Here is a 15414-nt window from a genome sequence, read left to right as displayed (position 1 = left end):
CGTGTAAACTGCAAAATGTTGTGAGCAACAAAGAGACTCTGATCAGAAGGAAATGAGATAATTTGGCTTTTGACACGTCCTTTAAATAATCTCATAAATCTGAAATGAATCAGATTTTGAGCGCTCAGTAACCGCAGCCAGTGACTCATGAAACAAAGGAGCAAACAAAATCACATTTCTGTCAGCTCGGGCTTAAACCGTTTAGTGTGTCACACGTTGATTCTGCAGAAATCCACGGAGTTTCCAGTAGCCCGTCAGATTTGATTTTTCCTCGTAAGCAGCCGTGTTTGTTTTGATATGGATGGACTGTGCCTGTCCCTGATTGGTTAACTCGCCTGTCAATCACACCCATCTGAATGGACCAGTGTTCTGCAGAAGCGTGTTTTGTGTTTTTCGGATCCAAGGCAACAAATATGTGACCAACTCTGTGAAATCAAACTTTCATAACAGACATTCCATTTAAGAAATATATTTGATTTAGTTTAGTTTTTTAATTGAATTGAATTGAATTTTTTTCTTCTTTCTTTTTTTTTTCTCCTTGAGTTGTCACAATTTTCACTTTTAGTCCATAATATTATATTGTTACTAGGGCCCGACCGATATGGATTTTGTTGTGTTTGATATGAAACCGATAAAATGGGAGTTGGAGCTGCCGATATAATCACCGATATATTTAGTGATGTAAAAATTCACTGTAAATCTTGATTTGTTTAAAAAACTTAGGTTTGGCTCTGGTGGATTTTAAATTGGGTTTATTTAGGCGACATTTATTGTTATTCTGCCTCTTTACGTCATATTTACAGACAGTAGGTCGGACTAATGGCATTTTTGCTTCACATTCTAGCAGCGAGTAAACAAAGTAAACTACCGCTATTAGCCTTCAGCCGTAAATGCTGCGCGCCATGGTAATTAATTATATATGTAAATGTCGATCATTCACACCTCTATTCAGAGCTCGTTTACATCAATGCTGGTCCAGTCACAAATATACGGCCAATGTAGTCACTTTACAATAGACCAATAGAAAACAGTCAGTTTATGTGTGAGAGCTACAGCAGCTAATCAATAACCAATGGAAAAAGAACCAAAACCAGCTTCAAAACCGACATATTTCCAACACTCACCGCTCACACAGGCTCCTCTCAGATCACAAGTCTGCACTAATAAATGTCCTTTTAATCCAGACTCAATGATTGTCTGTAAACAGAATATAATCTCAGTGTTTAGATCTGTGTCTGCGAGTGTAAACAAACACACATGACTCTGTGGTGTGTTCAGGGACAGTACGGACACACACAGACAAATGACTCCGTAGATAAATACTGATGCGGTGCCATATCGGCAAGATTTAGGCCGATAGCCAATATGTTTACAAGTGTCCATATCGGCTGATAATATCGGCCAACCAATATATCAGTCGGGCTCTAATAGTTACCTGAATAATCAAGAGAATTGATTAACAGACTCATCTTGACAGCGCCGGCCTGTACATTGTAAATAGAGTAAATATAGGCTGCGTTCAGACTGCAGCCTGAAGTGACCCAAATTCGATTTTTTGGCTTCTATGTTCCTGTATCTGATCTTTTAATGTCAGTCTGAACGACACAGATCCGATTTTTTTCAAATGTGACCCAGGACACTTGGATATGTGCTCCTGAAACTGATACATATCTGATCTTTTGACATGTGACTTCAGTCTGAACGACCAAAGTGCATTCATCCACCTACACGTTATCAACAAGACACAAACGTCACTATTCTGCGCTGAAGTCGGCGAAAATTGTTAATGTCACTGAAGCGAAGCACATCACCACTCACCACTCTTGGCTCCGTCTCCACATCCACACGTTCCTTTCAACGTTCTGTCCCACAAAACTCCACGACCAAAAACCTCGTCCTTCTCCTTCTCAATCTCCTCCTTAAAACAAGTAAGTTGTTCATGTTCTGGCTCCGGTACGAGAGGAACTTTAAAATCTCCAGGTGCTCGATGCTGCGTCCATGTTTGGACAACTTCTGTAAACACAGAGACGCTCGCTGCGGTTGACGTCGTCGTGTCTCCAGTGTCACATGTGGGACACTTTCGGGCCGTTTAACGTTCACACAGGGGATCGCACACAAGTCGCATTTAATTGGAAATGTGAACGACCTCGCAAAAACATCGGATTTCACACAAAAAATCGGAATTGAGCGTTAAGCTCTGCAGTCTGAACGTAACCTTAGACTGTTTACACAGAGCTGGGCATGTTGGGAGATGAATATTTTCCTCCCTCTTTTTTCTAGAATAACATCGTACTCACAGCATCATTTAGTTTACATCAACCCGCATAAATACACCATCGAGCGCCGCCATAACTATGCCAAGCGTGATGGTGCAGTGCAGGATGAAGGAGAACGCTCTGCAAGCCAATCACAATCCTTATTTCAACAACAATGAATAAAGAGTCACATCCTATTCCTTTCTGAATGAACTATTCCTATTCCTTTTCCCTTCCTATTGTTTTCTGAAGAAATATAACAATACAATCTCTGACCTCCGACCGTCATTGGTCTCTGGTCGTGGATATGATTCATCAGCTGTGTGCAAATGCAACGAAAAGTGTTTCACCAGAAGAAATGTGACTGTAGCTAAGAGACATTTCCCTTCATTTACGCATCATTTACACTCAAACAAACAAACAAATCTTTCTAAAAACTCGGTCTTGAGTGGAGATTCTGGGAAACTACGGTTTGGCGTTTGCATGTAAAGTGAGATAAACGGTCGCGCTTTTGGTGAGTCAGCTCCTAAAACCCCATTGTTTCCCTTTTGGTCTGATGATGATGATGATGATGAAGCTTCAGAGCAGCAGTCACATTTCTTCTGGTGAAACACTTTTCATGTGTTTAAGGTTGCCCACACAGCTGATGAATCGTATCCATGACCAGAGACAAATGAGCTTGGACGTCAGTGATTTTATTGTTAGATTTGTTTTACTTCTAGTTCAGAAAGGAATAGAAAGTGACTCTTTATTCGTTGTTGTTGAAATGAGGATTTTGATTGGTTTGTTGGTAGTTACGGCTACATTCAGTCTGCAGTCTTTTCAAATGTGACCCAGGACACTTGGATATGTGCTCCTGAAACCGATACATATCTGATCTTTTGACATGTGACTTCAGTCTGAACAGTCAGGTCACATTCATCCCACCTACACGTCAGGCTCAGAGTCTCGTCAGTGGAGGGAAAGCGAGGTTAGAGTGTTTATTAATATTTGGGGGAATCGTTGTATTCAGGACGTCTTGCTATAGACGTTCTTGGCTCCAATGTCAACGAAAAATAAAAAGCCTGCGAGCCAATTACAAGGAGGATAAAAACTCAAAGAAACGATACGGCCGTGGACGTGTGACCTGAACATTTTACCAACAACTGGACCAAATTTTGGGAGAGGAGCCTCAGCATTTAGGCGACTTTGGTAAATGTCGCTGTGTCCTCAAAGTGTGGGACACTTTTGGGGCGCTTAAAGTAGAGCCCGACCGATATGGATTTTGTTGTGGCCGATATGATACCGATAAATAGGAGTTGTAGGTGCCGATAGCCGACATAATTGCTGATATATCTAGTGATGTAAAAATTCACTGTAAATTGTAAATTGTTTAAAAAACTTAGGTTTGGCTCTAGTGGATTTTAAATTGGGTTTATTTAGGCAACATTTATTGTTATTCTGAATCTTTACATCAAATTTACAGACAGTATGTCGGACTAATGGCATTTTTGCATCACATTCTAGCAGCGAGTAAACAAAGTAAACTACCGCTATTAGCCTTTAGCGGTAAATGCGTGTGCCCTGCGGTTATTATATGCGTAAATGTCGGTCATTCACACCTCTATCCACAACTCATTTACATATCAATGCAGGTCCAGTAACAAATATACGGCCAATATAATCACTACAATAGACCAATAGAAAACAGTCTGTTTATGTGCAGGAGCTACAGCAGCTAATCACTAAACAATAAGAAAGAACCAAAACCAGCTTCAAAGTCGACACATTTCCAACACTCAGCCTCACACAGGCTCCTCTCAGATCACAAGTCTGCACTAATAAATGTCCTTTTAATCCTGATTTGAACCGATTGTCCATAAAAAGAAAATAATCTCAGTGTTTGGATCTGTGTACGGTACGGACACACACAGACAAATGACTCCGCAGATAAATACTGATGCGAAGCCACATATTTGGACATTTATCTGTCTGTAAATTGGATTAAATGAACAGAATGTAGAGAGTCTAAGTTTTGTAACGACGTATAACCTGCCCACATGAAATATCAGCAAGATCGCTGACATGTTTCCAAGAGCCCATATCGGCTGATAATATCGGTCAACCGATATATTGGTCAGGCCCTAGTTTCAAGTTCACACTGGAGATCACAGACAAGTCACATTTATTACCTCCGCCAAGGAGGTTATGTTCTTGCCGGCGTTTGTCTGTTTGTTTGTTTGTTTGTTTGTTTGTTTGTTTGTCTGTTAGCAACATAACTCAAAAAGTTATGGACCGATTTTGATGAAATTTTCAGGATTTGTTGGAAATGTGAAAAGGAAGAACTGATTTCATTTTGGGGGTGATCCGGAAGAAATCCTGGATTCTGGATCACTTTGAAATTTTAGTTAACATTGTGGTAAATGGGGCCAAAAATTTTGTTTCTCAATATCTGGTTAATTATTGACCAAACCCCATGAAATTTGACTCAGGGATGGACAATGGGATCCTCTTTCATATTCCAAAGGCTGATCCGGATCTGATCCAGAAGACTGATTTTATCGCAATTTATATAAAAATGGGGGTAGTCCTTGGCGGAGGTCTGCGCTCTCTGACTGCTTTTCTAGTTTGGAAATGTGAACAACCTTGCAAAAAAATCAGATTTCAAGAAAGTCTGAACGGAGCCTGTGACGGAGCTCGACGGCGTATTCATGCGGGTTGATGTAAACAAAAGCTTTTTTTTTTTGGTGTATGTAGGTCGATGCTGATTGTACAGTTTATCACAGTTCATAAGAGAAGTTTATTGTGCTGCAGCGGTTTCCTCAGATGACATCAGAAGTCCTTGAACGTGCTCGGCGTATGAGAGGGGCCCCTTGTTTGGCCCCTGCGTCGGCCCCTGTGTGTGTGGGTAGAATCGCTGACTCACTCCCTCGTGTTTACGCTCGCGCATAAATCTCGGAGCGGTTCGGAGCCGTCCCTCTCTCCGGGTCGGGCTCTTCGGACCGGGGGGGGGCGTCATTCGCGAGGACCCCGCAGACGAGCGCCGCGCTGGGGGTTTGCGAAACGGCTCCTGCCCTTGTTTTTTTGCGTCTGCTTCTCGTTTGCAGCGCGGTGAGTCAGACTCCCAGAATGAGGCAACTGGATGGACTCACCCGCACCTCTGTTTTTCTCCAGCGCTTAAGTAGAATCATATGGGTCAGTTCCTGTAATATCTGACTGAAAACCAGCCCCCCAAACCTCCGCACACACACGTTTACACACAAGCACACACACATTTACACACACACAAGCACACACACACACACACACATTTACACACACACACACACACACACACACAAGCACACACACATTTACACACACACACACACACATTACACACACACACACACACACACACACATTTACACACACACACACACACACATTTACACACACACACACACACACACACACACATTTACACACACACACATTTACACACACACACATTTACACACACACACACACATTTACACACACACAAGCACACACACATTTACACACACACACACACACACACACACACACATTTACACACACACACATTTACACACACACACACACACATTTACACACACACACACACACACATTTACACACACACACACACATTTACACACACACACACACACACACACACACACACACACACACACACACACACACACACATTTACACACACACACACACACACATTTACACACACACACACACACACACATTTACACACACACACACACACATTTACACACACACAAGCACACACACACATTTACACACACACAAGCACACACACACTTTTACACACACACACACATTTACACACACACATTTATACACACACACACATTTACACACACACATTTTACACACACACACACACACACATTTACACACACACACACACACACATTTACACACACACACATTTACACACACACACACACACACATTTACACACACACACACATTTACACACACACACACACACTTTACACACACACACATTTACACACACACACACACACACACACATTTACACACACACACACAGCACACACACATTTACACACACACACACACACACACTTTACACACACACAAGCACACACACATTTACACACACACACACACACACACATTTTACACACACACACACACATTTACACACACACAGCACACACACACACATTTACACACACACACACACACATTTACACACACACACATTTACACACACACACACACACACACACACACACACATTTACACACACACACACACACACACACACATTTACACACACACACACATTTACACACACACAAGCACACACACACACACACACAAGCACACATACACACAGACACACACACACAGCACACATACACGCATAAACACACACACGCACGCATTTACACACACACAAGCACACATACACAGACACACGCACACACACAAGCACACATTTACACACATATTTACACATATATTTACACACACACAAACACACATGCACTTACACACACACATTTACACACACACTCATGCACACACACACACACTCATGCACAAGCACACACACACACACACACACACATAAACACACACAGACACACACACACATACACATACAAGCACACACACAGACAAGCTCACACACATACACACGCATAAACACACACTTACACACATTTACACACACACACATTTGCACACAATTACACACACGGACACGCACACACACACTTACACACACACACACACATACACATGCACACACACACACGCATAAACACACACACACATTTACACACACACAAACACACACGCACACACTTACACACACACACATTTGCACACACAATTACACACACACTCATGCACAAGCACACGCACACACATAAACACACACTTACACACACACAGACATACACACACACACTTACACACACATTTGCACACACATTTACACACACACATTTACACACATATTTACACATATATTTACACACACATTTACACACACACACACACATATTTACACACACATTTACACACACACATAAACACACACACCACACACTCATGCAAATGTGACATGCATTTCCTACAAGATAAGATCTAAACCGTTTGGTGGTTTTGTAATTATGGAAACTTTGAATACTGAGTGGGGCAGCGACATTAACCGTAACTGAAACTAAATAGAAAAATGACTAAGATAAACAAACAAAAAAGTGCACAGACGGTAAACGGTCACTTTTTTTATATCGTGCTTCTTCATCTTTAAGTCAGTCAAAAGCGTTTAGACCTTGTAATTATCCAAACTACGTCATAAAATGTTGTTTCCTCTGCATTTTGTCTTCAGTGCACAGTCCTTTCCTTTCACTTTTGTTTGAAACTTGACCCTCAGCCAAGAAGAAGCCTTTTGTGATATTTACCAAAAGCTTATTGTTCAATAAATGACAGATGGAACCAGTTTTAGGGGCTCAATATTTACCGTGTGCTTTTGATTTGCACCAGTGGGGTTTTGTGTTGTTCATTAGTGTTTGAACTGTAGAGCAGAGGTGGATATCGTATTTTTCAGACTATAAATTGCTCTGGACCAGCCAAAAAATGCGTAAAGAAGAAGAAAAAAAAACATATAAGTTCTAGTAAGAGAGAAGAACAGACTGTTAACGTCACATATGAACAGTTCTTCAGATAAACTAGAACATAAACAACAACAGAACAAGTTTAACAAACTCTCCATCTCACTCCAAATCACTAAATCCATTCAATTCTTCATCCTCGGTGTCACTTCTGAACAACTCGGCCTCGACCTCCGGAGGTAAACAGAGCGTCGCTTCAGTTCCAGTTAGAATTATTCCGCCAAAGATGTTCATTTTGTCTTCTTCTGTACTTTAACTTCCTGGGTTCTTTTTAAAGACAAAACAGTAAAGTGGATTTATCTTGTTGACATGTTTCGGCTGCTGCATCTTCAGAACTGTCTGAGATTCATGTCAACAAGGTAAATCCACTTTATTGTCTTTAAAAAGAATTCAAGAAGTTATACAAGTATTCGGGCCTTTCTGAATCCCGACAGGATGGTTTCAGTGTCACTGAAGGACCTCAGGGTTAGACCTGGTTTTGGACCTGGTTTAGACCTGGATTACACCTGGATTAGATCTTGGTTAGATTTAGTTTAGATCTGGTTTAGACCTCAGGTTAGACCAGGGGTGGGCAAACTTTTTGACTTGAGGGCCACAAAGGGTTCTAAAATTTGATGGGTTCTAAAATTTGATGGAAGGGCCGAACCAAGAGCAGATGGATGGAGTTTTTTGGCAATCCACCTCATAAGAGAAAAAATAACATGGGATATGTAGAAACTATGTCCCATGTTATTAAAATATCCCATAATTGAAAATCATTACAAAGCTCAACAACAAAATATCTGTCTTTCAAGTCCCACGGTATTTATTATTTATTGAAATGAGTTTGAAAAACACTGAAAATTATTATTATTATTATTGTTCTTGAAGGTCGGCGGGCCGGATTAAGAAGATTAAAGGGCCGCATATGGCCCCCGGGCCGTAGTTTGCCCACCCCTGGGTTAGACCTTGGGTTAGACCTGGTTTAGACCTGGACTAAACTTGAATTAGATCTTGGTTAGACCTAGTTTATATCTGGCCTTGACTTCGTTTAATCCAGGTCCTGATTCTGACCTGGTTTAGACCTCAGTTAGACCTAGACTTGGTTTAGGACAGCTTCCAGTTCAGACCTGGTTTAGACCTGGTTTAGACCTTGTTTAGACCTTGTTTAGACCTTGTTTTAGACGGGGGCTAGACCTGGTTATATTTACCGAATTATTTGTGTCTTTCTGAATCCCGACAGGATGGTTTCGGTGTCACTGAAGTCCAGACTTTGTCCGTCCATCCAGTGACTTCAGGAAAGTTTCATGGTTCATCCTCCCGGTGTCACAAGTTTCTCTCTCACTCCAAACTTTCTTTCTGCTGCTCGATTTCCGTTTTCAGCTGCAGATTTCACGACTTGCAGTTTGTAATCTGCACAATCTGATTTTGTTTTTTGGGGGCATTTGTGTTCAGTCTTCTCAGTCTTTGTCTTTATAAGTTTGTTCAGAAGTAAAGGTGCGATCGACTGACATGATACAGACAGGACAGAGGCTCTTTCTGCAGGAGACATGCGCAGTAGAGCCAAGTGACAGTGGTACAGGAGGAACAGGAGCAGCAGATCCTCACACACAAGACTAGAGCCTCTCCACACTTCACCAAAAACATTTTAATATAGAAGTCGCAACAGAAACACCCAAACCATGAAAAAAAGTGACACTTATAGTTCGAAAAATACGAAAATCAACCGGCGATAGGTCTGACACTTTCCAGCAGAGGCCGATATTTGGTTTGGGCCGATCAGCTGCCTGAAGAATATGCATAAAGAATAAATGTTAAAGCTGTATTTGAACACTTCAGTCCAAAGAGGGTTGTGCAAAACTGTGTCTGCTCTGCTCTCTGATCCAGTTTGTGGATGAGTTTGTGTAACGGACGAGGGCAACGATTTGACTGTGGCCTAAGAGCGATCAAAAGAAGGTCCAGCAGGAGTGAAAGTGTGTGAATAACTCAAAAGACACAAAGTTCTGTTCAAAATCATATATTAATAATATGAATTCAGAGTAGATAAGAGGTATGAATAATAAAAAGGTGTTTATATTATATTATTATGACTTATATATAGATATAGTTTAACAAAAACAAAACAACACACACAAAAAAAGTGACACAACTAAATCATATTTGTGGAAAATAATGATAATCTGATGTGCCACTGTTTTTTCATCCCGAGTTTGCAGTGAACATTTTGTGTGGAGCCATCAAGCAAAATCCCGTTTGTTAATGTTGAGGAGCAGAAGAAAAACAGACTGAGCTGCACTTTCTTGTTCTTGTGGTTTTACAGAAACATCACGTCTTGGTCTCTTTGCAGTGGAAGGTGTTTCTTGGGGAACAGTTGGTGCCTCTCGTTTTGGCGTTGACTTTTAAAATTCGTAACCAAGACTGAGTGAGGGATCGGGGTTTTGCTTTGTTGTCGCTCCACATACCAAATGTTCTCTGTAAACTCAGGATGATTTAGGCAGTCAAAGATGACCTTTTTAGTCCTTCCTGTGGATCAATCCTGCCCATCGCCTTCACCTTTCACTATTTTTCAATTCCGTTGGGAAGAGAAACAGTTTGAACGGAGGTTTGAGTCACACACATCTGATTCACTTTTGCGTTTATGAAGTTCACAAACACATTTCTCGAGCCGTTTTCCGCTGTTAGAACATCAACAACCACAACAATTAACGACGTCCGAATCCCAAAACTAAAATATGACAATATCAGAACCAGAAACAAAAGTGATATGGTTCAAAAGACTTGAAAAGATCGACTTTGTCAATAGACACGTCCCACTGGGAAATATGAATTGCGCAATGACCGGAAGTCCGAGATTCTTGATGTGTGTATTGTATTGGCCATGGAAAAAAAAAAGAAAGAAAGAAACATATCTGTCTGTCTCTACTGTAGAATCATCTGCGACTCTTAGTAATTTGTCTCGCCAGCTTATGTTTATTTTTATTGGCTGTTAAAATAAATGTGACTGAATGATCCTGCTTTGAGTTATTGTTACTTTCAATATTATAATTGAATCAGGATATTTTGTGTACCAGTGTATTTGCAGATTGGGAGTCGTGTTTTGACAAAGAAATGATCCTCCCCAAAAAAGTCGTAAAAAGAGCAAGTGGCATTATTAAATTAAAATGTCAAAAGAGGATAAACCATTTAAAATTTTCATCAATAATAACTTAATTTGTAAATATCTCTCTAGAAGCTGTGAGTGAGCAGATTTCTGTGTTCTGCATTCAATTTTCAATAGAAATAATCGTTTGTCGAGTCAACTAATCGAAAAAATAAACGCTGTAACTGTTTGTTGCAGGTCTGTAAATGACTTATTATGTCGTTTTTAAGAATTTCCAATCAAGTTCTAAAGCTGTGTCCTCATAAGACGTTATTTTCTGAGTTACGTAAATCATTAAAAAGCCTGAGCCGCAACAAATAAAAGGCAGAACGAAGGAAAAACTGTCCACGGAAGATCAACTCTGTACAGTTCAAATGTGACCATATTACTCCACAAATCACTCATCCAAAGAAAATATACACGGGATAAATGTTCGAGCCACAAAAAACACTGTTCCAGCTCTCGCTCTCTCATTTATTCAGTAATAAATGCGGTGACGGGCCTCAGTTTAAGTTACATGAATCACCAAAGTATTGTCCAGTAATTTAGAAAAACTGTTTTGTTATTCCTCTCGAAGTCCTGGTGTGACTCACAGTCTCTCGTAAAGCCGTGGTTAGACGCCCACTCCTCCTCCTCCTCCTCCTCCTCTCTACTCTCTTCTGCTTTCCTTTTCTCTTCCCACAAACTCCCCTCCTCCTTCCTCCCTCCTCGTCCTCCCTCCTTCCTGCTGTGTATGTTCTGGCCCAGCTCCAGAGAGTAAAGCTGCACACTTTTTTTGCTCTTTCTGCACCAGAGCTGGACTTTTTGTCTGTCTTTGTAGTTGTGGGTTTTGCTCTAACTACAGTTGGAGACAGATCGGCCTAAATCTTGTCGATATGTTCCGATAATCCACGTGGGCATTAGGGAGAATAGTTTGCCCAACCTTTTTAAAACATTTCTGTACCTAGTGTCATTTTTTTTTACACTTAAAGTTCTATGAAAAATGTCATTGAAATTCTCTTGATGTTACAGGGTGAAGTTTAGCCCCTGTGGTCTTAAATCTGAGCAGAAAAATCAGTTTTTCTTAAATAACATCCTTATTCTTTCTGTAAACTTGTGTTTTCTAAGCCGTGAGTCGTGCCTGTCATTGAGACGCTCTGGTGACGTCACTTACTCCACTTTTTTATAGAGTTTATGATCACGACAGAAAGAACAAACTTTAGGTCTCTCATTTCATCTTTGGACTTCATGATAAAAATATGAAAAAAACACTCAAAATCTTGACAAAATGATCATATCTTAGTCATATCAAGTTATGAAGATGGAGACAAAGAGATAAATTGGTACCAAAAGATGCAACAGCAACATTTATATTCAACTTTCATTGACTCCATGACCCTAAATGGATTTTTTTAAAGTTATTTGAGAAAAACAGATTTTTCTGCCAGAGCTTTATGGACACTGTTAAGGTTCGTTCACACCAAAGTGTCAAAGCGCCCAGTTTCTATGTAAAGTCGATGTGGACGCGCGACTCGAGCGTCCTGCGTTTTGGCGTCAGCGTCAAGAAGTTGAAAATGCTGAACTTTTCGCGTCAGACGAGCCACGTCAACCAATCAGGGACGAGTATCCAGAGACGCAGCGACGTTATTATCAGGAAGAAAAACCCCAGAACCAGAACCACAAACATGAACAGAGCATAAATATATACACCACAATCACCGAGACGATCGTGAGGACTACACCAGGACCGAACCAGGACTAAACCAGGACTAGACCAGGACTAGACCGAGACTAGACCAGGACTAAACCAGGACTAGACTGGGACTAAACCAGGACTGATCCAGTGTCATTATAAATATAAATATAAACACGCTCCAGTCGTCGACCTGATTTCCTCCGCTGATGTTTTATGTCATAAAAACACTAAAGTCTCTCAGTCTGGTCTGACATTGTTTCGGGAAAAGACCAGGACCGGGCTCTTGTTTCCAGGGCAACGGACGCGTGTCAAATATTTTTCTCCCGTTCGTTCACGGCGTCAAAGACGAGCATCAGGGGCGTCAGGTGGTCAGGTCTTGTTCTACATCCTGGCTGCTGCTTCGTGGGGCATCTCTGCACCAGGTCAGTCTCGTGTCTGACCTGTTGTCTGCACCTGTGTGGGGCTGCTGGTCTCTGAACGTCACGTGTTTGTTCCTCATGTGGCTGTTGTCTGTTGTTTTTTGTTTAGACACGAGGTAAACCATGTTTCTCTCATCAGTCTGTCACTGAGGCCCTTTGCTCCTTTTAAATAAACACTTAGTCTTGACTTGCAAAGCTAAAGTTTAATTACAGGAGTTGGCCAACGTCGTGAATACGATTCCCTGCCCCACAGAAGACAAACATGTTCCTGTCTGCAGCGTGTCCCTGTGTCCTGGTTTGGCTCCTCGGTCTGTCCGGGTTGTTGAGTCTGGACACGGCCAGGTTCACTCTGTTACTGTTATTGTCCGTCAAGCGCACGCACCAAACTCAGGTTTCTATTAGAAGCTCCGAGTTTAAACAGCTGCACCTTTTAAAACGAGGACGCCCGCGGGTGCCAGGCAGAGTCCAGGCAACCCCCCCCCCTCTGTTTTATCACCAGACAGAGCCCAGGGGTCACGACCTCTGGGAGAGTGATCATTAAACACAGTGGACGGGATCGGCTCGTACGATAACTCACTCCACATGTTTGTGCCGCCTCGGGCTCCTCGGGCACAAAGAGCTGAAGGATTCTGGGGAAAAAACACTCGAAAACTTGTGATTGTGCAGATTTGTGTGTTTATCATGTTTAAACAACGCTGTAGTTTTTAAACATGTCCATGAGTTTAACCATTTGACAGAAAGCACATGTCTGTAAGACTAAACTAGACTTTTCTACACTGTGAAACATCATGGTGTATTTAGTTCTGAGTTGCAGCTGGATCTCAGACACTTTACTCTTCATTTACATCACTGTTGAACAAAGAATAGTTCATTATTGTGGATGTTACGGATCATCAGAAGCTCAGAATAATCCCCACGGAGACAGAGAGATTCCTGCAGACGGCGCTGAATTAACCGAACAACTGTGTGTGATTAGACCTGTCACAATAAAACTCCTAAATATAACTAATTGTTCAGTATTGTGGTGGATTCCTCTTCCACTGCTCCATAATGTCAGTATAATGTCATTTCATTTCGTTTACATTAAGTTACACATACTTTAATTTATTTATTTTAATTAATTATATAATTAATTATATAATTTTATTTATATTCTCATTTGAGTGCACACATTTTAGTTGATAGAAATCTGATTTACTTACACTTGTTCTTTTTGTTTTTTCTCTGTCCAGTGCTCAAAAAAAAAAAAAAACAAAAAAACGGGAGAAACCATCATGACTCAAAAAGGGGGGAGGGAGCACTATTTAGTTAGTTTTATTGATTTAGTTTGTCTAGTTTGCTATAAGGTCACTTTATTATCACTTGTATTTTCTGTATTATAATTATTTGCCTTTACTTTGATTAAGTTAGTAGTTTTAGTTAATTATTTAGTGTAATTCCTCCTTCTTGTGTTTAGTTTTAGTTGGTCCTCATGTATTTAAACACTTTTGTTCCTTTTTCTGGTTGGGTTAGTTTTTTTTTTTCTGTTCAGCTTGATTTAAGTTATCCCAGCTTTTTTTTTTTCTGTTTAATAATTTGCCTAATTTGAGCCTTTGTTAAATTATATCTTTTTTAAAACTTATTTTATACCTTGTCTTTGTTTTTCTGTTTGGTCCACTTCAAGTATAAAACTGGAACAATGTATTTTGGGGCTCAGTATTTATCATGTGTACATTTTCTTTGCAATAATGAATAGAATTTTGGCATTTTTAAGTAATAACGTGAGACTTGATTATCATTATTTGTGGCAGATCACTCATTTTAAAGGTAAAAAGTTGGAATATTTCTCTGTAGCGATATATCATATAGTCCAATGAGGTTCATTTGGTCTTCCAATATTCTAGATCAGGGGTGTCAACTCATTTTGGTCCGGGGGCCGTATCCAACCGACTCTGATCCTAAAGCGGCCGGATCAGAAAACTCATGGCATATAAACCTTAAAAATAACAAATATTTGTGCAGAGAAACACAAATCTATTACAGAAATCATTTTAATTGATGAACTCTTTCTTTTACAAAATATTATAATATTATGAACAACCTGAAACTTTAAGAAAAATGCAAATTCAACACAATATTTTAACATGAACTTGTCTGTAAATAGGAATAAGTCCATTTTTGTTGTAAAATCCTGCACTCGGCTCCACTTTTCTCATGTTGGACATTTTTCTGATGAGGGTGTCACGGTCAACAGTCAAAACGATCGTCCTTTAAGAGCGTTTGGAAAGAGACAAGT

At 40.5% G+C, this 15414-nt stretch overlaps 1 protein-coding gene across 3 annotated transcripts in view; it reads left to right on the top strand.

The window, feature by feature from the left end:
- asap3 (ArfGAP with SH3 domain, ankyrin repeat and PH domain 3) overlaps positions 1-15414 on the top strand; it is a 114636-nt gene that overhangs the window by 37079 nt on the left and 62143 nt on the right. The gene's annotated exons all lie outside the window — the stretch shown is intronic.

This window comes from Boleophthalmus pectinirostris, unplaced genomic scaffold, assembly GCF_026225935.1.
Source record: "Boleophthalmus pectinirostris isolate CB_2022bp ecotype Guang Dong unplaced genomic scaffold, ASM2622593v1 HiC_scaffold_10, whole genome shotgun sequence".
NCBI classification, from domain to species: Eukaryota; Metazoa; Chordata; class Actinopteri; order Gobiiformes; family Gobiidae; genus Boleophthalmus; species Boleophthalmus pectinirostris.
Note: the sequence above shows the minus strand (reverse complement) of the source record. Positions and strands in the feature narration are given on the sequence as shown.